Below are 26,463 nucleotides of genomic sequence, written 5' to 3'. Positions count from 1 at the left end.
AGAGATTTGGTATATCCTATCTATACATCAAATTTGCAAATTCTTTTTTGAATGAATTTTTTTCAATTTTTTTTCATTTATTTTCATCATTTTTAAAGCTATTGAAAGGAAGTAAAAAAGTTTTTGTTCATTTTCGTTCATAAAAAATGATTTTTTAGTTCCTTAATCTTTGATAATTTTCTAAACAAGAAAATTTGGTTTTGTTAAGTCATCTTTAGTTTGATAACCTTTAAGGTTTAGATGCTGTAAAATGGATATTGATGATTAATTGTAATTAATGTGATTTAAAATTGACTTGAAAATTGATTTTTGAGAGATTTAATTGTTTAAAATTAATGATTTTAAGGTTTTGAGGAGTTTAGACAAGAGTTGATAGGTCTTTTAAGTGTAGACACATCTACTGGAATCCGGACTTCAGAAGAAACGCGGTTTGAACTTTTGAAGTCTTAAATTCAAACTCTGGATCAAAAAATCATCTGAAAATTGCAATTTTGAACAATTTTTACTATCAATTCAGTCAGAACATCCAGATCCCACTCTTAGATTGGAATCATCAACTTCCTTCCTAAAAATCATATCTCAATCTTAATTCTTTATTAAAAGACTCCAAAAAATCTAAATCCACCAAAAAATCCCCTTTCTACCCACTTAACCTCTTATCAATCGATCAAATCTTGCAAATAACCTCAAAAATCTTCCAATTTTAAAAACAATATTTGCCGTTCATTCTTAAATCTTTCCAAGAATAATTCAACAGCTTAACTACGCCTATCAATGAATTATTCAAATCCTTATGTACCATTTTCCATTGAAAAGCTTATGTAAATATCCTGAAAAAATCGATTCTGTGAATATGAAAAAAAAGCACGTGCCGTGTTTAGCCTTAAATTATTCAAATTGAATAATCAGAGTAAATACTCAGAAATATTGGAGATTAAACAGTTTCTAAATCAAATAATTATTTTAATTATGCATGAATGCTCAAAATAAATCAACGAAAACTAACAATTAATTACAATTATTCAAATACATTTTAGAGTGTTTAAACCTATTTCCTGATTGGCATGCATTTGAATGATGGCAGCAATGTATGAGGATGGTATACTTCCACTAAGTAAAGTGCAGGCAATTAGTAAAAATTGCCAAATTTGTTGAGTAAACTGAGAATACTGAAGTATACTAGAGTATACAGCTGTAAACTTGAGTATACAGTTGTAAATTAGAGTATACAGTTGTAAACTAAAGTATACAGTTGTAAACTTAAGTAAACAGTTGTAAACTAGAGTATACAGTTGTAAACTTGAGTATACTGTTGTATATTAGAGTATACAGTTGTAAACTAGAGTTTACAGTTGTAAACTAGAGTATGCAGTTGTAAACTAGAGTATACAGTTGTAAACTAGAGTATGCAGTTGTAAACTGGAGTATACAGTTGTAAACTAGAGTATACAGTTGTAAACTAGAGTATACAGTTGTAAACTAGAGTATCCAGTTGTATACTAGAGTATACAGTTGTATACTTGCGTATACAGATGTATACTAAAGTATACAGTTGTAAACTAGATTATACAGTTGTATACTAGATTATACAGTTGTAAACTAGAGTATACAGTTGTAAACTAGAATTTACAGTGAGAGTTCACAGTTGTAAACTAGAGTATACAGTTGTAAACTAAAGTATACAGTTGTAAACTTGAGTATACAGTTGTAAACCATTTCACCACCATTGTCACAACATTTGAATAACTGCCAATTGGGTTTCATTAACAATTTATTTTAATAAATGCACAAATATAAAGTAATAACTCAATTAATTATTAATTGCATATGAGAACGATTCGTAGTAGATGCAAATAATAATAATATAAGTATAAAATAATCACACACCAAATAATAGATGGAATATATAAGTTTTAATAGGCTTTCAATATCTATAATTATATGAGTATGGATATAAAAAAATCAATAAATGTCTAAAAATAATCCAACGGCACCAAACTTGCTTATGTATACAAAATCTTTTCGTTTCATTTACTTTCATTTTTTGGTATGAGTTTTTTTTTTATATTTTTTATTGTCATGAACAAAATATCCTTTTTTTCGGCGGTCTATTTAGGTATCACCGTGCGATAACAGAGAAAAATGCCACAAAAAAATACTACAAATTAATCAAATAATAATAAAAATTTGTGGAAATTTCTTTTGAACCTTCTGTGAAGTTGGCACGAAATTTGATTAGAAGAAAATTTGATAAATTGCTTGATTAAAATGGGTTATGGATGGCGTTTGTGAGTTGGTTGAGCTTTTCTTATTCTTGAGGTAGCAGAAAATGTTGAGAAATTCTCAGGAAACTTAATTTGAAGGGTTTCTTGAGGAAATTGTTGATTTTAAGTGATTTATAGCAGAGTTGGCAGGACTCTATGATGGAAGCACCTATAATAGAGTTCAGACTTCACTTTTTTGGCCCATCATTGGCAGATTTTTGCAATCCAGACTCAACAAATCCTTCCATCTCTGATTTACAAAGATATCAAGCTATTTTAAATTGGAACTAGGAATTTCATCCCGGGACAAAATCTCAATCCCGGGATTGCGGGACCAGAAAAATGTCCGGGATCCCGGGATTGAAATCCCTACTAGGAACAAATTACATTAATGCAAAATGGAAGCTTCAATACAGTTTCAATAAGATAATTGTTGCCGCATTAACGACAAGACTTGAATGTGCTGTAATTGCATCCATTTAAAAGTTATTTGACCTATTGTATCACTCGAGATCATTGACTGGGCATTCATATAGTCAGATAATAAGTCTGTTTACTCGGAAATGCTATTGTTCAGTGTTAATCGATGAGTTCTAGTAGTTAATGGTTAATTTCAATGGATGCAAATTCTAGTAGTGCTTGAAGCTTCATCTGAAAACAGATTACATGAAATTTCTGAAACATTTCAGTTCTTGGGGATACATCCTTCATTTTCGCACTCTTGCAATGATTATAAAGCAGCTGTTAATTACTTTGATGCAGTAGAATAGAGTCAGTTGCCCTAAAACATTTTTTTAAAGCTTAAAATGAAGCTGACTTAAGGTCAACTCAAGTCAGCATGATACCACTTTTAGTATCAATAGTCCACTCAGAATAGACTTTAATCCTTTAAATTATAGCCGAGGTCAAAGTATGTATAGAAAAGTTTGGACACTCAGCTGGAGTCAACTCAACTCAATTCAACTTCCAGCATTTTTAAACAAAATCTCAATAATTTATATAAAACCAACCATACCAAAGCATTAATTCCACCCGCAGTCTAATAATAAATGCGGAAAGTTGCACAACACAAGCATTTCCCCGAAGGACATCCCTCAACTCAACTCTAATGAAAAACTCAACTAACTCATATCCAATTCAAAAAATTAACCCATTTTGCAAGCAAAAATAAAAGTTACGCATAGCTCCAACTCCACAGAAGTTAACAGAAAAGATTTATTATTTAATCATAATTTTATTTGCCTGAACTTTAACATAAACATTAATGCAACGAACATGAACAACTTATTTTTTTGAGATGGGGATCGTTTGATGGTTACGTAACTCGAGATAATTGACTCTTTTTTAACACGAAGAAGGAATATTTTGTATTTTTTGAGGTGTACCCTAACAGACAATGAGGACCGGAGTGGACATAACTACGTTATAGGTAGCTGACGGCAAGTTAATGCAGAGTTGCAAGACATGTGCCTGTAACAGACAAAAACCATACAAATTCTTGATAATTTTTGCCTCACAGGCAAAAACCGTACAAATTCTTGATAATTTGTATGGTTTTGTAGGAAAAACCATAAATCAAGAATTTGTACGGTCTTCGCCTGTCACAGGCACCTGTTATGAAACTTCAAGTTAACATCCAGTTGATGACTAGTTCTAACGTATTTTTAGTCCACCTGGGGTATACTCACCTTAGTGAGCGTGTTGATTAGGATACCTAATTAATATAAGTGAGTATCCTCAATTTTGTGAGCAAACTCCTTGTCTGTTTGAAAAAAAAAACAGACACTTGATACAGGCAAAAACCGTACAATTTCTTACAAAACCATACAAATTTTTACAAAATTATACAAATTATCAAGAAATTGTACCGTTTTAGTGACTGTGACAAGTGTCGGTTTAACCAGAGTTGATAGAACCTCTGAGTCTGTTACAACCTCAATTCCCTATTCATCACTTCAAGGACCCCTCAATAGAATTACGTAACCAGTGAACGGCCCCCTCATTTAATTATTATTCTCTATCTCATTCTCTTTTTACAACTTTTTTTTCTTTCTTTTTTTTAACAATATTAAACTGACAAAAAATACACAAAAAATCACTCACAAATCACTCAACAATGTTAAACATCCTAATTTTTTGTATTTGTCAACACATTTATCACTGCTGTGTACGGGATATAATTCAAATTTTTTATGTACAAAAAAACTAACCTAATCAACCTACTTCGTACTACAGTCTTTCAAGGTAAAAGATATATTTAAATTTAATTTAATTTTAATTCTTTATACTTTTTATTATGAAAAAATTCTTATTCTATTCTTCAAACACAACGCTTTTTATCACTGAAATTTCATTCAGAATTTTTTAAGTTTTTAGTTCCGATTTTTTTGAAAAAAAAAAAGAAGACATGAAAAGACAAATGAAACAAAGCGTTTTGTTTATGTTTATTTTATGTTTCTTTTCTATATTTTTATTTCTTCATTTTTCATTTATTCTTTTTAACTTTTTTTAATTTTAAATTCCATTGCACATAGTTATTGCATGACATTTCTGTTGTATATCTAAACTAAATTGAGATAAATTTTTTCGATTGACAATTTTTTTAACTTTTTTTTGTGATTCATGGAGAATTTTACTGTTAGAAAAAATAATGAAGGATTCCTCAGTCAGTCAATTGATTTGATAGATATTGGATTTTAGCTATGTCGCTACACATCACTGTAAGGGGTGTAGCAAGGAATGGGTGGGGAATAGGGTTTCCAGAATTCTCGTGGAATTTCGAGGAAAAATTCCTGTTTTTATAAACCCTACTGGGAAAGGGCTACTGAAGAATCGACTTTGATAGAGTTTCGGGATCAAATTGTCTTGAGACTGTCTTGTCCGAGCGGCAGGCAGTAATATTTCCTAGGGCACCAAGAGGCATTCCCGAGTGAAAAATGTGGCCTCATGGTAATGCGAGTCTAATAGACGAGAAAAAGTATTATTCCGAATAACGGATCCTATATGGGACTCGAACTCACATCCTATGATTTCCGTTCGCATAACTCTACCACTAAGCTATCGGGGGTTACTCGACTAAATGGCAAAATGCCATTTATAAACTGCATTCTCAAGATTGAGAACGTTTATCATCCTCGGGATTGATAACTCAAGTCATGACTCTATCTAACTATCTAACTCTATATAACTCCACAAATCTACAATCAGAACTAATTTTCCGTTCTAAATCCTTCATTTCCTTCCATTGTGTCATTCTCGCTAGTCATTCTCCAAAATCCTCACTTCAATCCTGCTCTACACATAGAGATCAAGGAAGTGAATTGTAAATCTATCGAGAATCAATCTTAAATTGATTAGAAAGGAAGTTAATTGGATGAAAAAAAAAATTTATTGAGAAATAAATTGAATTGAATTCTTGTTGAAATTATCCTTTTGTGATTGATTTGCTTTGAGTCCTTCTGGAATGGATTAAATTCCTATCTTGTGATGATGCTGAGGATGAGCAAGCCAGTTGAATGGTGGGAGTTTGTTAATACAATTTTTTATATGAAGTTTGGAGCAAATATTCATTAATTTGAAGATGAATTTGATTCAGGAAGAAGGAGAGCGTTCATAGATGTCCTGAAGATGTAAATGGCGATTCCAAATGAGTCAATATTCTTGATGGAATACGAAATTTGTAAAATTTATAGATTATCATCCTTAAATTGCTAAATTAATGAATTCCTGGAAGGGACACTAGAATAAAATGACAAAAAATTCAGCTACAAGCCAGTATGACTCTGGTTTCAGGCTGGATTCGATAAAAACAGGCCTCAAGCTAGAGTAAAGTTGCTCTGGGTCAGATTTTGTATCCTCCTCATGCCATTTACTTTCCTGGATATTTGATTAGCTCTAAATCTTGATAAAATGACAATCATATCTGATTCCTAAGTGTGTCACCTCCAGGAAGCAACACATGAAACGTCCCTACATTCCCTTAAAAAATCCCCCTCCAGTGACATGTCTACAAACCATATTTTATAATTTTTACTACAATTCCACCATAATAAATTCATAGATTTCCACTTTTATAGCTCCATATAAAATACGTGACACGCTGCATCGTGTCATTCCTTATACAAAATCGTAAAAATTCCTCACATTAATGTCTTATTAGATTCACATTTAATGACGACGATATAAAATTTCAATCTGCAAAGCCATTATTCATTGTTGAAGTTTCTGACCTACTAAAAGATGTTGAGCATAAAAAGTGCATAAAGAGGCATTAAATTTGGTCGAGGATAGATTTTAATCGCGATGAAAAATTAAAAGGAAGTTTGAAAAAGAAAATATGCAAATGGCTTTGTTTGCAGTTTGAGGTCAAATTACATTCTACTTAGCTATAAATTACCCAACAACCTCAAAGGATTGGCTTAGAAGTTCTCATTTAAATTAAAAGTTTTTCCTTTACTGTAATTTCCTTTGTACTCGAGTTAAATTAATGAGCAGTTACTTAGTGGACATTAGATATCTATTTATATGAGCATGTTTATTAAGTTTTTCCACACCTCAGTAACTCTACTTACCTAGTTTTCTCATTGATTTGTTTGCTCATGTCTAGCTTGTGTATATTTTACTATCTTGTTTGACTTTGTTGATCGGAAACGTGGACATTGATTGTGATGATTCAATTAATGTTGGTGGAAATCAATGTAATATTGTGAATAGAGACTGTAATTGCCTAGGGTATTGCCAATTTACTTTGTTAATGAAATTTCTATCAGTTTCTAAAAAATAATGAGTGGACTTACATCCAAGCACGTAATTGTAGGGAATTTAAGTGTTTCTAGAGAATGTGAGCATTTTAAGGGCTCCAAAAGTTAGCAGGACTCAAGTAAAAGCGTCATTTTAGACTTTTGGAATCGGGGCTGTTAGAATTCAAAGCCTTGTAATCTCTGGTTGACGCAGAGACATGAAGGTGACCTATTGATGTCGCGATGGTTATTTATACCATTTTCAGCAATGTGTTGCTCGGTATGTTGGAATTTTCTCATTTTTCTCTCGAAAAATCCTAGCAAATTGAAGATTTTTCACTAAAAAGTACGGATCAGACTCAAAATCCTTCAGGATATGACACTGTATCTCACTATAAGGACAGATAAACTCAGTATCGACCAATTTACACCTTGTTTATACTCAGACTTAAATTTTATGTTAAAAAACTGTTGAAAATGACCAAAAACCACATAAATATTCAACTAAGCACCACACCACGGATAGCACAAGTCGATTAATTGATCAAAAATCCGACACAAGTCTCACGTGACTCCCACCATGGCTCTTGACATGCCAGAGTCTGCCAAACAAATCAATTATTCGATCCAACATTCGACACAAAGTCGGCGTCTGTCAGACGCTGCTAGACTCTAGTATGATGAGACTTACACTAGCTTGAGGCAGGATTTTGGATCTATTACCCGAAATATTCTATTCGCTATAATACTCAACCCTAATATCTCAATTTTCCATCTACATATTTTCTTCCTCACCTAATATTATCTCACCTTTAAATTCTTCCAAGCCACATCAAAACCAGCTTTAATTTTCCCTTTTAATCCTTTAAAATACCAATTTTCTCTCCAAAAACTTCATGTCAAGTATCAAATTATCACAAACATGAGGTGTCAAATCCATATCTAAAAATTTGTTCTCTCCTTTTAACTTTTTTGACTTTTCATTTAAATTTGTGTAGGTAATCGTTATATCCAATGGATATACTGGCCTCTCTTTTGTGAAACTTTATCCTTTTAATAAAAATATCAAATGTCGACTATTCAATGAAGCATTTTATGCTGTACAATTTAGAAATGAGAGAGAAGAAAATTTAATTAAACTTTACAAATTAATACTCTTGATAGTGTTAAAAGGCAACATGAACTTACTTCCGGTCAAACATATAATCTGTGTATCTTGGCAACATCTATGATATTTTTTGTATTTCCATTGATTAAAGTCATCCCGGATGTATTAAGGCACAACATTTATTTAAAGAATTTTATCGATTATTTAATGGACATTATTGGAAAGTTATGGACATACTGTAGATTATTGGAAAATATAAATAAGGATTGGTATGATGGATTATTGAGTTAATAATGAAGGAATTATGGCGAGATTAAAAATAATTGAATTTTTTCTTATTAAATGCTGTAATGATGGCAACATGGATCAAGTGATGAAGTTGTTGTGGGATTTATTGCATTTTTCAAGTTTGTGATTGTGTTATTTAAGTTCGAGTAGTGAAAAATATTGACAAACTAGGAAATAGTCCCGTCAAACATGATGGGTAGACATTTATATAGTCCGTCAAGTGACTTAACTACTTACTTCCTTGGCTGAGCCGCAAGTGGACCTATTGTCACGCGGAAAGAACGTCTAAAGCCGTCTCTATTCTTGAGGAACTTCTGCTGGTTTGTCAAGTGACTACAGGCACAATTAAAGCTACAGGATGTATGTATGAGACACATAGCCAAGTTGGTATAAGTAGCTCAGTCATCGAGTGTGCCAAGTTGTTGAGTAACACTTCTTTTTGTAGGTTAAGTTGAGGGTTCTATTCCATTTGAAATTATTCAGTTTTATTTGTTAATATTAACTAGCTTGTAAGGCACAAGGCATAGAAAATGTGGAGAATCGGTTCACAGGCTTGTATGACTGTGGCCGGATTTCATGACTTCAGATCAACAACTTACTTACTTATTTCCTTAGCTGGGGCGCACGAGGGCCCATTTTTGCGCGTATGGAATGTCTAAAGACAGCTCTATCCTTTGAAACCTTTTGTCAGTTAGGGATATTAAGGAATCTAGCGTTCTTTCCAACATACAGTGTATTATAAAGCTCAGATCAACAACCTCACATCCTTTCCTCAAAAAACTTCTATGTATGACCCTGAAAGATACTACTCCTGCATTTTAGAGCATAGAAATAAGTAGGAGCTATTAGCTTCAAAACATATTCCATTCTTCTTCACCAGTTGTTCCTTCCTTCATATCCTACACATTTATTTTCACAACAATATTGAAGTATCAAGAGCAATTTGCTTCGCAATATCCAATTTACTAGTCAAAAAGATACAATTTCACACATACAACTTGATACTTATCAATAAAAGTTTGTGTCAGGATTCACAGCTTGAGTCAACAACATCCATAAAGACGAAGCTGCAAATTCAATTTTATCGTAAATTTGCTGCTCATTTTCTAGGAAAAATAAATCTTTAAGCAGCTATTCAACTATTTATATATTGACAATTTCCCATAATTTGCTCACATCTTGATAAAACAATGAGCAGCACAAGCTTCCTTATAGATTTTTCACATCATCAAATTTCATATTGCAAAAAAAAATTGAGTTCATCATATTCATCCTGACTCATTCGATTGAATATTTTATGAATTTTCTTCATGAGTAGTTTAAGGAAACTTGAAGGAAACGGAGTGTGCTGTATGGAAAAATTATCAGCTGTAAAGAATTTTTCACAAGAAGACGAAAAATTGAAAGGAAATTTCATGGGAAAATGGTTCTGATTATCATGCAAAATGTTGAGATTTACCTCCTTTAAAATTTATATTATGGGAAAAAAATTGACTTTGAAGTTTGTTTTCCTGAATTTTTTTCCATCTTATGCTTCAGATGAATGTTGAGAATTAAGGGAAACTGAAAGGATTCTTATGGAATTATTGATAAACAGCTTTAGGGGCTTCCAATAGAATTTATCAAAGGATTTTCATGAATATTCAGGATAAAATGGGCATTTTTGAGGAGATAGAGTGAGAAGTTTTTGAATCTTGTAGATATACTCATCATTTGAGTCCAGAATTTACTGTACCCGAACAGCAAGTGTATGTTGATGTCGCTTTATAAACGGAAAGACGTCAAATTGCCATGACGGCTAATTTTGACTCATTTTACGGCGATAAATGCAGTTTGCCTCAATATGCCGCTTGAGGTTCAAGTCCTTGAGTCATTTATGAGTCCTTGAATCAGTAAGCTTCAATTTTAAATGCCTCTATGTAGTCTGACGTTTTACTTCTTACTTGATTATATAGCCATACGGACAATTGTAGTACATAACCTCTCTCAAATGTCACCTGCACCTGACCTATACCAAGATCAATGCTATATCTATCAACAGCTTCCCTGGTATGTTATCTTCCTCTTATGTCATCGTTTTGTCATGGTGGCTGATTTTGACCTATTTTAAACTCCGCGGAAGTTAGCGGCTTTTCGCTGATTTTGCTTTTCGCTGATTTTTTGATATTTATAAAAAACGCTGATTTTTTATGAAGAAAACGCTGATTTTTTGCCTTCCAAAAACGCAGATTTTTTTACCTAAATCGCTGATTTTTAGTATGGAAAAAAACGCGGATTTTTATCAAAAACACATTTTTGGTTGATTAGGAATGTTCACATCCTGAGCTTGATTGTGACTTTTTACGTCGACAGAAGTTCTGCAAAATATTTTTCATAATTTTCACACTTTATCAAAAAAAAAATTCACTCATACTAAGACTTGAACACCCATGACCTCATGTTGCAATAACCTTAACTATAACTATTGCGCCACCAAGACATATTATTTCATACTTGCAAAATGGCAATTTTTCATATATATAGATGTATAAATATTTCTTTGATATAATTACTTTAATTATAATAAAAATCAAAAAATTTTAATTTTTCACATGGTCAAAGAATAGATTTTACGTAAATTTTCATTATTATTTCAGAAATTTTGTATGAAATTATGTACTTCACAAGAGCAATTTTGTAGAAGGAAAAATTAGAGTTAGAACTAGGGTTTTTAATCCCGGGATTGATTTATATACCGGGATTACATACATTTTGATCCCGGGATTGAAAACCCTAGTTAGAACCTTAAAAATTTCCTCTTGTGAAGTATATAATTTCATACAAAATTTTTGATAAAATATCCTCTTGTGAAGTATATAATTTCATACAAGATTTACGAAATAATATCCTCTAGAAATATTTATATATCTATATATATGAAAAATTGCCATTATGGAAATATGAAATAATATGTCTTGGTGGCGAAATGGTTATAGTTAAGGTTAATGAAACATGAGGTCATGAGTTCAAGTCTTGGCATGAGCGAACATTTTTTTTGATAAAACGTGAAAATTATGAAAAATATTCTGCAAAATTTCTACTCTGTCGACGTAAAAAGTCACTCCTCAAAATATTAACTCTTCCCACATTTCCCCAAGACACTATCAGCGTTTTTTCCTGACAAAATCTGCGTTTTTCTATGCCAGAAATCAGCGATTTTTTATACATAAGAATCAGCGGTATATGTTACTTTTGAAATCAGCGAATTTTTCAATTGAAAATCAGCGTTTTGTTTCATACAAAAAATCTGCGTTTTTGGAAGGCAAAAAATCAGCGTTTTCTTCATAAAAAATCAGCGTTTTCTTCATAAAAAATCAGCGTTTTTTTATAAATATCAAAAAATCAGCGAAAAGCAAAATCTGCGAAAAGCCGCTAAAATATATTGAGTTATTTTAAGACGATAATTGCAGTTTCGGGGTTCAAGTCTTTGAATCATTTAAGGATCTGGCAATAGCATTCATCATAATGAATGAGAATCTCACCTTGACATCATTTGAAACGACAATTTGCCACTATTCCCAAATACCCATAACAAGACACTTCAATACCATCCCTGACTCAACAATATATCCTTTAAATTTTGCAACTTCATCAAAAATCCCTTTACACAGAAAGTAAATAACAATTTCCATCCAAAAATTCATTTCCTTCAAAAAAAGATACGGATATTCTACATTTTGATCGATAGTTCTTTTGCCAGAGCCATTAACCTCTACAGACCATTGCATAGCTTCTTATTCTTTTCAATCAAAACAGATGAGTCTTGTTCTATTAAGATTAATGATAAACTGGAGCCTGTGCTGTGTCTAGTCTATTTTTTAAGGTAGGCAAATTTACTTTCAGTTCATTTGAATTGATGCTACATTTGCTTAAACTTACTTGCTTACTTTTTCATTGGGGTAAGAGTAAGATTTATGATGTGGGACAGTGTAATTATTCATGCACATTTAGTGTGGTCGGAGATGCTGATAAACGATAGTAATTGTTTTTTTGATGTGAACTTTGGAAATGAGAAGTTTTTTTTTTGGGTATTGATGTGGTTAGGTGGGTATTTATGGGGGTCATTTATCTTTATGAGAAGTTTAAGTTTGTGGGTTGTTTGGTGATTTTTAGTGAACTATGACGTAATTAATACTAACATTGCGTAGATATGACTAAAAATCTAGTCTTAAGCCGGTTTAATTCTGGGCTGATGCAGGATTTCATCGAATATGGCCTAGGATCAGAGACATTCTGGGTTCAGGGACAGAGTTTTGGCCATTATATTATCATGTGCTTTCCGGGTATAAGATCTGAAAGTTAAAATATTGTGAATTTTTACACAAATTCAGAGTATACTGGAAGCAGGAGGGTATCCAAAGCATGTAGAATCATCAGAAGATTAGACAAGTTTCTTAAGAGGCTCTTGAGTCTTGATTTGTATAGAATAAATGGGTTTTGAACCCACTTGCTAAAAATGCTTATTTACTTATGTTGCTGACCTCAGAGTTTGCATTAAGGGTTCTCGATGACAAGAACTAGACCTAGACTATCCAAGAAGCCTACCAGGGAAGCCTTGGTATCGGTCTCGGTCTAGATCAGGTCTCGAGTATTTGTTGAGACCGAGACTTCGGAAAACCCTATTTGACATGCTGCTGCCGGCTAGCACCAAAGGACTGTTAAAGACAATGTTCGTCATTGGACTTTAATCATCGTAGGACAGAATGTGTCGATAGACAACCGTTTTCCAACACTGACTGACTATAAAAATTAATATTAATCCATGACCTTTCTGTAATTATGTTTCGAACTTAAGAATTCTTCAGAATTGTACTTTTACCAGTTCATGAATGCTATATCAAGCCATAACATCCCCAAATGGCTGTCAATATTCACTCATGATAAAATGTCTCCATGAATCGAAAACAAAAAATCCATAAAAAATAATCGAAAAAATTTATCTTTAAAAAAATCACAAAAAATCATAAAAAAAAATAATTGGCAACTGACAGATTAAAATATTAAATCAGAAAAAATACAATGCATGACCAAAAATAAACCAAAAAAATTATTGATATACATATTTAGTTTTTTTAGGATGCAAAAAGAAAAAAAAAATTAAATTATCGCGTTCAAAAAAATTTTTTGTTGCTTTTCAACCGTACCATAAAAAATTATGATCAAAAAAATAGAGCAATGAATTGGTGGAAATAACTATATGAAAATCTATATATGAGCCTCGTATATAATTTTCATATCACTAACAATGTCACACATTTTTTTATATATCTCAAAAAATATGGAATGATTTCATATAATTTACTTTTTCTATATATCCTTATCATTTTCTGTTTTTTGGGCTTTAATGCATCAACATTCTCAAATTACACATTGGTTGTGTAGATTTTTTTTTCCAATTTTCATTTTATTGTTTCATGTAGAAAGTAAATCCTTGGTTCATCATGTAACAATCACATTTGACCAATATACCCGAGCGATAATAATGAAAAAATGGCTCTGTAAAGGCTGCGTCAAGGCTCTGTCGTACTTACTTACTTATTTTGCTTGTCGAAAAGATCAATTGTGATCTACGACCTCACTCAGTAGTCGCCTAAAGCTGGCTCTATCGCTGGCCTTGACCAGTGCATGCTTTCCTGTTTAAGTAATCTATTCCTACAACAAATGAACTGTATTTGGCAGCTATATGGTGTCACCAAGGGCATATTCAGAAGGAAATGTTCAACACCTAACCTCCTTTTCCTATTAGAAGAAAGTTCTTCAATCAATCCAAAATCTATGGCCATTCATCCACTAAATTGTGGCTATCTATTCAAACCTCTCATTCCTATCATCCTCTTGGATATGCTCTTGGGTGACGCAGTTCATTTGGCTTTACTTACTTCCTTATTTATTTTATGGCCGATCAGATGAATTGTGATCTATGGCCTCCCTCAGATGGAGCCTAAAACTGGCTTTTTCGTTGCCAAAATAGGCTTCACTACAACAATCATTGCGGAGCCTTATCGGACCATAGCTGGCAAAGAGCATGCTCTAAGAGCAGAATAAGTTCAAAGTAAAGCCCATTAGTATACTCAACTAGTATATTTAAGTCAAAACTCGAAGTTATCTCGGATTTTCTATTAGATATTCGACTAAAGTCGGTTAGATACTCTAAAAAGTTCGAATCGACTATGAGCTCTAATTTAAGTAAAGCAAGCTTGCTTCCTGAATCTTCCTGAGAGAATGCTTCTTGCCAACTTAAGATAGTCACACAGAGACATTTTTTTCATTTGTATCGTTCGGTATTGTCATTATTATTCCACAAAGTATATTATCATTACTAATTCCTATCTCTATTGTTACTGATATTCCTATGTTATCTATCCTTTATCATTTTTTTTCTCCTTATTGAACAATAAGCTTCATACATATTATGTAAAATGGAGCAAAACAATGGAACCTAAGATGGGCTTATGTGTCCGATTTTATTAGATGGCTTCGAATGGACATTTTGGATAAATTGAAGAATTAATAAAGTTGAAATTATTGGGGATGTTTGTGGGAAATTAATGGAAAATTTGGATTATTGAGTTTAGGGACTGTATGAGATGAGATAAAGGCATTAGTTCAAGATTTGAAGATTGGAAACTGAATTTTAGGGCATTTTAAGATTGACAATAAATGACTTAATGGACCAAAGATTGAACTAGACATTATCTTACAACCTTCAGTTGCTGGCCGTACAGATGCAAGGCCTCTATTGCCTGCTTCTGTCTGTCAACTTCCAATACCAAGTGCAATACTGTATGACATTGACTTACGCAACACTAGCTACAGAAAATTCTGTCCAGATTGCATTATAGCTTACTTCCAGCATTGTCAGCTTTGATTCTGACAATCCAGCAACCTTGACTTCAATCAAGAACTAAAAAATCCCATGACCTTAATCTTCAATTCATCCAGATTTAATCCATAGTCCAACATCATGTCAAATCCTTTTATTACACATGACCATGATGTACAGAAGCATTCATTACAGTATAACAAAAGAAGTCTTGTTAAAGTAAAGAAAAGAGAAAATCTACACAAAGACACTTGCCCTTAAAGCTTTCCTTTTTTTTGTGTTTTCATTTTTCCTTTTTTCCTCCTTTAAAATTGTATCTTTGTTTCCTCTCATTCTCTCACTCATCCAGTTATTATGTATTTATAAATTTATAATATTGTATGTACATCACATACACTTTACATATTCATTCACATCAACAGAGCATCATTAGAGAGATTTGTTAAAAAGAGTTTTGCATTCAAAATGTATGAACTGAAAATTTTGGGGTCGTTTGGAAATGATGTTTAATTGTTTTAGTCGGAATGTGGACAATTTTGTGCTGTATTGTCACATAATCGGCACAAAACCCTGTTAAATCTAACCGGGGTCCGGATTTTCGACCTAATTTCTGGGATAGACAACTTGTGTAGCATTTATAGCTAGACATCACCTAGACATAACCATAGATAGTCATACCCAAAACTATCCGACTATAATTAACCATTGCTAGCAATGGTTCGGTCCATTCCAAATGTCTCCAAAGCAAAATTTTCGATTGACATCATTTGTGAACGACCTCAAACGACAACTCAAGGCAGAATTTTATTTTTTTCACTCATTTGAAGGCTACCATATGAATAGATGAGAAAATGACTCAAAGCAGAGAATATCATGACGCAAAATAAAAGCAGAAGTGAACTCAAATAGATTAATGTTGAAATTGAAGGAAGTGTTGAATTACTTTTATAAACCAAATCTGTATTTTTGAAGTTTGTTGTACTTCCTCAAAGAGGGAGGATTGACAAAATCTGGGATTACAGTTGGAGGTCCGCAATGTCTCGACTGCGATAGATTAGCGGTTTTCACAGCATTTTTAGGTCTACTCTCCACTCCCGTAACGTTTTGTAACAAAGTCATGACCTTCTCGGTTCCCACCTTCACCTCCAATTTTCCTAAGCGTTCCGTAATACCAAACTAGCTTCAACTGCATTTCCAGAAGCCTAATGTAACGAATAGTCTCTAAATCTCCCATTCCCTTCTCACACCTTTACAATAGGGGCGTATTCGAGGAATCAAACCCTTAATCACCTTTACAAATTCCTGTTTTAGCTCCTGCTCTTTTCCAATCTACTCCATTCAATATTCCATATACTATAAAGATAATTATATCCCAAAAATATTCAAAATGTTAAAATTATTATCAAGAGAATTTATCATTCAGAACTTCATTCATTTCAAATCCTTTTTAACACATAAAGTGTGGAAGGACATGAAGAAACTTTACCTTTTGGCCCAAGAATAAGATACCGCAAATGAATATGAGAAAGTAAAGAAGAAAGAAAAGCTTTTTTCATGTGTCGAATGTGTGATGAAAAAGGTATACAGATATAAGATTTGATTCGGTGATTAAACTTGAGAAGATTTAAGGTATATATTTTGCTGAAGGTGATTGTAGTTAATCTGTATTGAGTTTTGAATGGGTGGATATTTTGGGGTTGAATTTGGATTGTGGGGAGAAGTTGGAGTAGATTGAGTATGTATCTTAATAATGATTATTTTTTGGGGGAATTAAAGTTGTTTTTGAATAGAATTGAACTATTTAAAGCATAGTAAGGAAGACAAGACATCAAAATCGTCTCAAAATAGCTCCATTTGGCTAAATTCCGAAGAGTTTTAGCAAATTTGGGTAATCAAGAGGTCGAAATTGACTTGAACCCGCTTTAATTAGCTTTTAACACATAAACATCAATAAGTTAGAGCAATTTAGAGCGTCCCAGAAGTCGAAGTCGACTTAAAATTGCTCCAATTAGCAAAAAACCGATAAAAATTTGGATGGATATTTTTTCTGCTTTCTCTTGTGAAGTATAACATTTAATACAAATTTCAATCGGTTTTTGTCGAGTTTTGATTAACTCAATTTGGTTTCGATTTTTGAATTAACCTGTTTTTTGATTACCACTAAGCTAATTATTACCATTGCTCATAGGTTCTCCACCCCTGATTTAGAGCTTAATCTCTTCATATTCCTCAAAAAGTCAGTAAATAACCTCAAAAATTGTTTAAAAAATTGTTAAAAAATAAGAAAACTTTCAATGCTTTTAAACATTCTTTTGCAATAATTTTCCAATTAATCCCACTTAAAGATTCACAAACTATAACTCTCGACTTATTAAAACTATCATAAATATTTAATCAAATTAAAAACAAATTTTTCTCTCGTAAAGTAAATTTATTCATGCAGTGAGTTATTAAAAAAATGCTAAAAACAATTTCCAACAAAATTGCTCAATTTTTTCATTAAAATTTTTATAAAAAAATCTCTGCATTAAAATAAACTTTCTTGTTAGCTTCTATAATCTCTTCTGGAAATGAGCATTTTACTAAAATCTGATAAACTTTAAAGTTTGTTGAAAAGAAAATATTGAAGATTTTTTTTTATTTTTTGTGCTTGCCATACATAAAACTATCTCTATTAAAACATTCCAAAAGAAGACTTTCTTATGTGCTTTGAAGATGCACAAAACTTAGAAATTCTGAATTTCTATTTCTATTTCAAAAGACAATTTTTTTTAAAAAAACGATTTAATTATAAAGATAGTTGAAATTTAGAAAATGAAGAAGTTTTTTTTTCAGTTTGAATAAGAGGATTTTTGTTTTTGACAATTGTGATGTCAGAGAGAATTAGGTTGAGATTTGTGTGGGATGATATGGGGAATGTTTTAAGAGGATGATGCAGCAGCTTTTGGAAGTTTTTAAATATTTGAAATGAGACATTTTATTAAGGATTTTTCTAAATTGAAGGTCGATTCTGTAAATTATCGTGAATTTGAAGATTGCAATCAAATTTGATGAGAGTCGAACTTGATCCTTATCAGGAAAATGCAAGAAATCCAATAATTAAGTCAATTTCACCGCTTCCTTAGCTACCTTAAAATGGATAAGAATGACAATATAATCTAGTGTTACTCAAACTCCCTTACAAATCTACTTCGTTGACCCTAAAGGTCATCTCTGATCTATAGCCTCTCTCAATTGCCGTCTTAAACTGGTTCTATCGTTGGCTACCCTTCCAATTCAAACGGCAAGGCAAACAATTTGGCAAAACCTAATATTCACTGTCAAAATCGGCCCTCATGTTGCAATTAAAATTGCAGTTAACGCGAGACATAGTTATATTTTAGTGAACACTTTGTGCTGTTCGGGACTTTTTAGAATTGGGGCTTCTTTGCTGCTTTTAAGATTTACTAAAGAGCTAGATTCTCAAATAATTTGCTGAACTCAACATTAGCCTATACCGAGCTTCTCAAATGAAGGAAGATCCACCTCGGAACTTTAAAGGCTTTAATAAATCTTAAATTCTAAGTCAGAACCTTGTTCATTTTTGTTACTCGGATTTGTCTGAAAATATTCTAAAACAGATCTATAACTAGCAAAAATTTGAGAATCATTGACTTCAACTGCTTTAATAATTCACTTCCTCTCCAAATTTCACCTTCAAATCTAAAAATAATTCCCTATCCTCAATTCTACACAACAAACAACTCATAAATCAAATAAAAACAAGCCCAAAGTTCATTCACTCACCCACCTACTTTTCTACACTTTTTATATCCATTTTGAGGCTATTATAATCCTTTTGGTTGGCTATTATCGTAGCCATAACACTATAATTTAAAGTAATTTATAACAACAATTAGCGAGACTACCTAGAGCAATTAAAACTGTTTATAATATTGTATAAATTATTCTTAGCCTTCATAAAAAAAATTGTGCATTAAATTCTCTATGGATTTTGTTTATCGTTGTGTTGAGATGCAGGTGGGGAAGTGATATTAAATAGGGGGAAGTTGTTAAGGTGTGTGGAAGGGCTTGTAGCATGCTAAACTTAATGGTGAAGCTGCTGAAGAATAAAAAACCACTTAGTAGCTTCGTTGACCGTTTAGGACAGTTGTGGGCAAACTGTGGGGCGCGACACACCTTGATGGTGATCATTGACTGTAAACGGACACGGGAAATGGTTTATGAGGGCGTAGAAGTGTCCCGCAGCACACAGGTTGCCTACCACTGATTTAAATCATCAAACTCAATGAAAAATGTAACATTGACTCTAAATTCCCAGATAGTCCTATTAAAAATAGCAAAAACCCTTCCTGAATGAATAATTTCTGCATTTAAAATTAAGCCTTAAAGCTATAGTTCTTCAAACTATTTATAAATCGACTTTAACTTATGAAAAAGTTTCTTTTTATAATCATAAAAACCTCTTTTTTCTTCAAAAGTCTTTGAAAGCTTTTTAATGCAGCACAAGAGAAAAAAAAAATATTTTTCTGCCTTGATGAGTTCCATTAAAAAATAATATAAATAAGTAGAAATTTCATCCTCATTTTTTCATTTCCTATTTTTTTTTTAAATATAAAAAAATCTTTTTGCATTTGAAATAATTTTTTTTATATTTTTTTTATTTTTAAAGTATCTTTTCAAACATTAAGTATTAAATTATGTCTAGTTTGCAAAACTGCACTCTTCATTAATCATAAAAAAGTAATTTTTTTTAGAGCAAACAAATCAGTTAATGAAGAAAAATTTATTTTAATTAAAGTAAATTTGTTTGTTTGAAAAAAAAAAGAAAAAAAAAATTTAATTTAAATTAGCAGAAGTTGCAAATAAAAAAAATAAAATTCAGAGTTGTTATAAGGAAGATGTACTTTGGAATGATGACAAATTTTAAAGTATTTTTTGGCATGGTTGTTTTAAGCAATATTTTAAAAGTTTAAAATTTCAATTAAGCAATTCGGAATGAAGCTTGGAAGAATTAGTTAAGTTAACATGCCGGCTATTGCTCTTAAATGCTTGGCAGTGGCAGGATTTTGAAGATTTTTCTGTTTTCCGAAAGGATGACTTATTAATTTTTAAAAATCTTGCGCTAGGCTGTTGTTATGCTAATCTAAACTATATTTAACGAAATTCTGCTTCAGATCAGACTAATGACAGTCAGAAACCAGATTTTTACAATTTTTTCATGGTTTCTTTCGGGAATCTTCTAATATTCCAACTTAAATTGTAAGATATTCAAACAGAAAACTTGTAGCCAATATTTTTTATTTTCTAAAAGGATACTACAAGTTTTTCTGGAGCAAAATGTTCAAAATATTTTACTTTTTTGTGCATTTAAATACAAAGTCTGACTTGAAACTGAGAAAACCTTCAAATTTCGAGTTCTTTCAAGAGCTAAGGATTGATTAAAAAATCGCCTAATTTTAGAATTAGCCCTATCAAGTTGTCCTACGATATTCCCCTTCAATTGCGAACAAATTAATAATTAATCTAGATTTTCAGTAAAATTTGCACAATTTCTTTAAGTTTGCAAGTAGAAAAATATCTAAAATTAGTACATTAGTCAGCATAGCTCACTTATTACTGACATATTACTTAAATAATTTACAAATTTGAAGATAGGCAGCATTTTAACAACAATTTTCCTTAGAATCCTCAAAGAATCCAAATATTTTTGAATGAAGTTCACTTCTACGTGACATAATTTGTATAAAATCCTATTAATTAAAATTCTTCAATTCCAAAAACAGTTGGTTAAAGTCACAAATCAAATTTTAGAGAAATTTCGCTGCACTACTCTTGTAGACTGTCTTGCAATTCAATGAATATTACCCTAGAATACATATTTAAGTATGAAATGAATGAAAATAAGTTAAATCACCAAGATACCACCTAAAAACATTAGATTAAATCAATATTTGCAACTTAGAGAAGAATTGCATTTAAAATCTTAAAAATCTAGTCTTTAAACCATCCATAATCAAGATATTGCTTAAACCAACAACTCAATTTAGTTCCACAAAAATCAAAAAAAAAATTCTAGACAAAAAATTTTAATTACGTCCACTTAGCAACTCTGAATTATCATGAATGTATGTATATACTAATGATCTTATTTTTCTTTCTTTCTTTCTTCCTTTTTATATACCTTTTTATTCTCTTATGATTATGGCGATGTGAACGAAAAAAAAAATTCCGAATATTAAAAAAATGTTTTTTTCTTGTTTTTTTTTTATTTATTTTCATCCATTCCAAAAATATACAAAAAATATGTTTAAAAAATATATATAAAAATTTATGCAATCTATTAATTAAAAATGACGGATGCTCACACAAAATTCTATATGAAATTTTTATATGAAAATAAACCGCAAATAAATTGAACCAATTCAATGTCATAAACACAATCAATTGATGTACGACCCGATCAATGATGATGGTTTCATAATCCATCAAATATTGTTAATAAAAATGACAATTTTACGGTCGACTGTCAACGTATCAATCATTTCCAATAAACTTTTGTCTTATGAATATTCCTACATATAAAAAAAAAACCGATATTATATCAATAATTTGAAGTTTATAAATGTAAGTATATTCTCATTGTATTACTATAGATTTAGTGAGCTACTGCTCTTTACAGTCTAAGCCTATGCTTGCTTTTATATCGCATGTTTGCTTCTTGTTGTGTTGCCTTTTATATGTCATTTTATGTTGCCTTTTGTTTCACATCACTGCTTGGTATTTTTGATAAATCATTTAAAAATGCATTGCAGGGGGGTTAATACAATATTATATTAAATTGAACATTATATAGGTTATATTAAAGAATGAAGTAATGAATCAAAGGCGATTAAGGGTCATGAATAGAATTTTCATAAAAACCAGGAGGTTCTGGCAATTTAAAAATATATTTTCAGTGTTTTTGGGGTATTTAAAAATTCTTTGGTTGAACCTAGACCTTCATGATTCATTTTTTTAAGACTTGATCCATCTTGGAGCCCCTTTTTTAGTTTAGTTTAAACTATTATTGTGTTCATATTGAACTACCTTTATTCATTTTGTATTCAAATTAACCATTTTGAACTCAATTTTGACCATTTTTCACTCACATTGGACATTTTTGGTTTATCTGGAGCTTTATTAGTCCATTTAGGAACCTCTTTGTCCATTTTGTCCATCTTGTGGGTTTGCTTGATCTATCATGAAATCAGTTGATACATTTTGAGCCTAGTTGGTCCTCATTGGACCACTTTGATCTTTTATGGACCTCATTAGGATATTTGGTTTCTATTGGTTCATTTTAGGCCTTACTTGTGTATCTAAGATCATCACGAGAATCTCCCTTGATCAACCTTGAACCTCTTCGAACCCCATCATTAACTAAGTACACGTGCCAATCCATCCAAATTCTCATTTTAAGAATCTTTGCATTATATAAAAATTACCAAAAAAAAAAGTATGTCGATTTGCTTTTAATAATACTTTTACTCGTTAGGAATCGAACCTACAAGCAGCACTTGAAATTATAAATTCTACAATTTTTCTTATCAGCCACAATTTATTCTATCACATTAAGCACAATATGATCTCTAACAAGCAAAAATCATGCTTACATAGTACCGAAAGATACAACAGTACCTGAAAGCGGTCTTTTTACACGTTAGAGGACTAACTATATATCCCACAATCAACTGTTTTTCTCACTAAAAACTTAATCAATTTTAACGCTTCCAAGTGTCAAATCCTTGACTAAAAAAACAACAGCCAGCTTGAATAGCTTGATGAATGATATTTAATACTCAAAGGCACTGTAAAGTAAATATATAAGAAGAATGAATCTTGCTTGTCGAATTAATTAAAAGCACTTTTGAAATTTAATTAAATAATTATTGCTCTCCAATGAAAATGAAAAGCAAGAGACAGAGAAAGAGAGAGTCTTTGAAGTAATGAAAATTTTTCAATAGAAATGAACTTAATTAATGTAATATTGTGAAATTGTTTTGGGAAAAATATTTGAAAAACAGTAATGAATGAGTTGGAGATGGATATTAAATTATGTGGAAATGATGAGGTATTGAAGAGTATTTTGATGGAAAATTGGGAGGACTTGAAGATTGTTGGACAATAATTGATTGGAAATTGAGAATTTATCAAGCAGCACAATGCGCTAAACCGCATTTTTTGCCTTAAAATGGGTCTAAATGAGCCTTAATAGCAATTTTGGGTCTTGCCGTTAATACGACGACTTAGCGATGCCCTAGAGAACACGTTATGCTGTTCGGGTGATTTCCAGACTTAAATTTGATGAGTTTTTTGATTTAAAGCTCAATTCTGACTATTTACTGCTTCTAGGATTTGAACCTTGACTTTCGGAATAGTTCTTAGTATTTCAAGTGAATGACATCTTGAATCAGAAGCTTTAAATGCCAATAACTGCTCATAACATCCTTCCAAACACCACCAAATCACCCTAACATTCAATTCCGATCCCCAAAAGCACCAAATGACAATATTACTACAATTTTAAATTAATTTAGTATAAAATTCCCTGTCATTTCCTTCAATTAAGATCTAAACAGCCAGATACTTCCCACTGCTTTCTGACTTCATCTCCAAAAAAATATAAAAATTACCCCAGGTCACGTTCTCAACCTTTAAATTTTCATTAAAGCTCTTTCTTTTTTTATTTCCTTCCAATCTTCCCCCAAGACTTTTTTTTTCTCAAAACACTTCTTACTTCTTATGGGAAATGAGCTAAATGAAGTGTTTGTAAGCTTCTAAATATTTTTTTATGTGTACACAAGCATTTCTCTTCATTTTCGTAAGTCTATAAACCATGTTTGCTCCTCTGTACTTTAATGACGACGCTTCTTGACCTTTTTTTTTCTTCAGTCTTGTTGAGTGCGAGTGCTCATTACTGACACACCTCGTTAATGGGGATGGTTTGGATGTTATGGTGCAAAATGATGAAATTTTGATTAAAAGGAACAGTGGAATTTTCGGGATTTTTGTTGTTTGACTCACATTTACCCTACTGCCTCCCTTCCTTTAGCTTTGAACGAAATATGCTAAGAGCTGTTAAGGGATCTTTCAATTCTTAAGTCATGCTATTAGACATGAGGTCCAGATTTTATCATGCTTGAAGGCTTACACAAGGATTGCTCAAGGCTTGCCTAAAGCATACTCTAGGCTTGTTCAAGGTTTGTTTAAGGCTTGCTCAAGGCTTACTTAAGGCTTGCTCAAGGCTTACTTAAGGCTTTCTCAAGGCTTACTTAAGGCTTGCTCAAGGCTTACTTAAGGCTTGCTCAAGGCTTACTTTGGGCTTGCTCAAGGCTTACTTAAGGCTTGTTCAAGGCTTACTTAAGGCTTGTTCAAGGCTTACTTAAGGCTTGTTCAAAGCTTACTTAAGGCTTGTTCAAGGCTTACCCAAGGCTTGTTCAAGACTTACCCGAGACTTGGTCATTATTACCCGAGACTTGGTCAATGCTTACATTGGGAAAAAGAAGGAGGGCATTAAGAAGTTAATTTTTTCACGTTCCGTTACATATCCACACCCCCTAAGTGAAGAACAGCTTTAAAAAAAATTTACAACCTCACACATTATAAACGCCAAAAAAAAATAAGTTTCTGTAGCTCATAACAATGAATAACAATGAAATTGACATCGTTGAGCACGACACTCAAAATTTGCATGACCAATTATAATTTTGTTTTCACATAACATAAAAAAAATTGATTCTATGCTGGATAATAAAAAAAAAACATTCTGTCCAACAATAAAGTTATAAAAAAAATCGCTCGTGGCTTGATTGTTCATGTGAATTAAAATTGATTGCAATTAAAACTGCCACAAGAGTTACATTTAATAAAATTGAATGGAACATGACTCATATAGTGTTGTTGGGAAAGGGATTAATGACATGAGACATAGTAGATTATTTTTTTATAGACTGTCTGGAAGTGAGTCATTTTAGTGGTGGATGTAGATGAGAAATAGTGGAATTATGGGTGGTTTTTGAGTAGGATAATGGACTTAGGATACTCAGCCAACTCCAAAGTAGAAACAATGAGTCATATGGAACCCTAACTGTATGCTTAATATCATAAATTGGTTAATTGATCAAAAAACCGGTTGCTGGTCGACGTGACTCTGACTTAGTCAGAAAGTTGTTAATTTGTGCTGAATCTAGCTTCATTCCGGGTCTCTAAATTTGTACCGGATGCCGAGTAACTATGAATTTATACCGGGTTTGATGGTTTGGTTTAAATTTCACATCATGTCAGAGCTACGCCAGTTTGGTGCCAAATGTTGCACCAATTAACCGATTTGTGCTATAAATATGCATATGTATATGTCCTGGAAGACACAGGGGCTTATAAATGATTGAAAATTCGACCTTAGACCGATTTAATGCTATTTCTAGTCTAGATTTGATGAAATCTACCTTCAGGCCAGAGTCAAGTCGGTCTATGGTTGGATTTCGGGTCATTTATTTGCCGTGTGATTTTAGGGTGTAATTTACGATAGTGTCTGATCTTTGACTTTATATTATCCACTGAAAAGCACATCTTGATATAAATTCAGTCCAAGACTAATGCAAAATTGACACAAAATGCAAATTTCAGACCCAGAACCTCCGTAGACGGTTCTATTACCTTTTGTAAAGCGTATTCTCGTCAATTCTTCCAAGACAGTTCCATTCTAAAATAGATTTTGAATAAATAAAGTCAATGTCCTCAACAATGAAGCTAGAGAATTGAAAATGGAATTTAAATGAGTGTCAATATCCTTAAATGAAATCACCATTGGGGACTTGAGGTATTCAATTGAATTTTATTTAAATTTAAGGCTATTTTGCATTCCTTAAGAGAATTTTAAAATCCTTAAATTGAAAATTGATACTTAATAGCTTGAAAGCTGGCACTAAGAAATTTGATTTTTATGATAATGGAGCATGGCACCATAAAGAGGCACCAAAGAGCCTTTGTGTATCAATTTATTGCTTGAGCTGTGATTCAAAATGATGAGCAATATGCTGCATATATTTATTATTACTGTTTCTGTTCCACTAGCACATTTTAAGTATTTATTTATTTTTGTCATATCCTTATCTTTTTTAATCTATTAAACTTCTCATTGGGACGCATAAATCTTCACGC

General features: G+C 31.9%; 1 protein-coding gene across 2 annotated transcripts in view; it reads left to right on the top strand.

The window, feature by feature from the left end:
• Positions 1–26,463, top strand: part of Fas1 (fasciclin 1) — a 176,687-nt gene that overhangs the window by 115,617 nt on the left and 34,607 nt on the right. The window lies entirely within an intron of this gene.

The sequence above is a fragment of the Chironomus tepperi genome, unplaced genomic scaffold (genome assembly GCF_022539635.2).
Source record: "Chironomus tepperi strain 1889 unplaced genomic scaffold, CSIRO-AGI_Ctep_v1 contig_85, whole genome shotgun sequence".
Lineage (NCBI taxonomy): Eukaryota > Metazoa > Arthropoda > Insecta > Diptera > Chironomidae > Chironomus > Chironomus tepperi.
The sequence above is the reverse complement of the archived record's forward strand: the minus strand, read 5'-3'. Positions and strand labels throughout refer to the sequence as shown.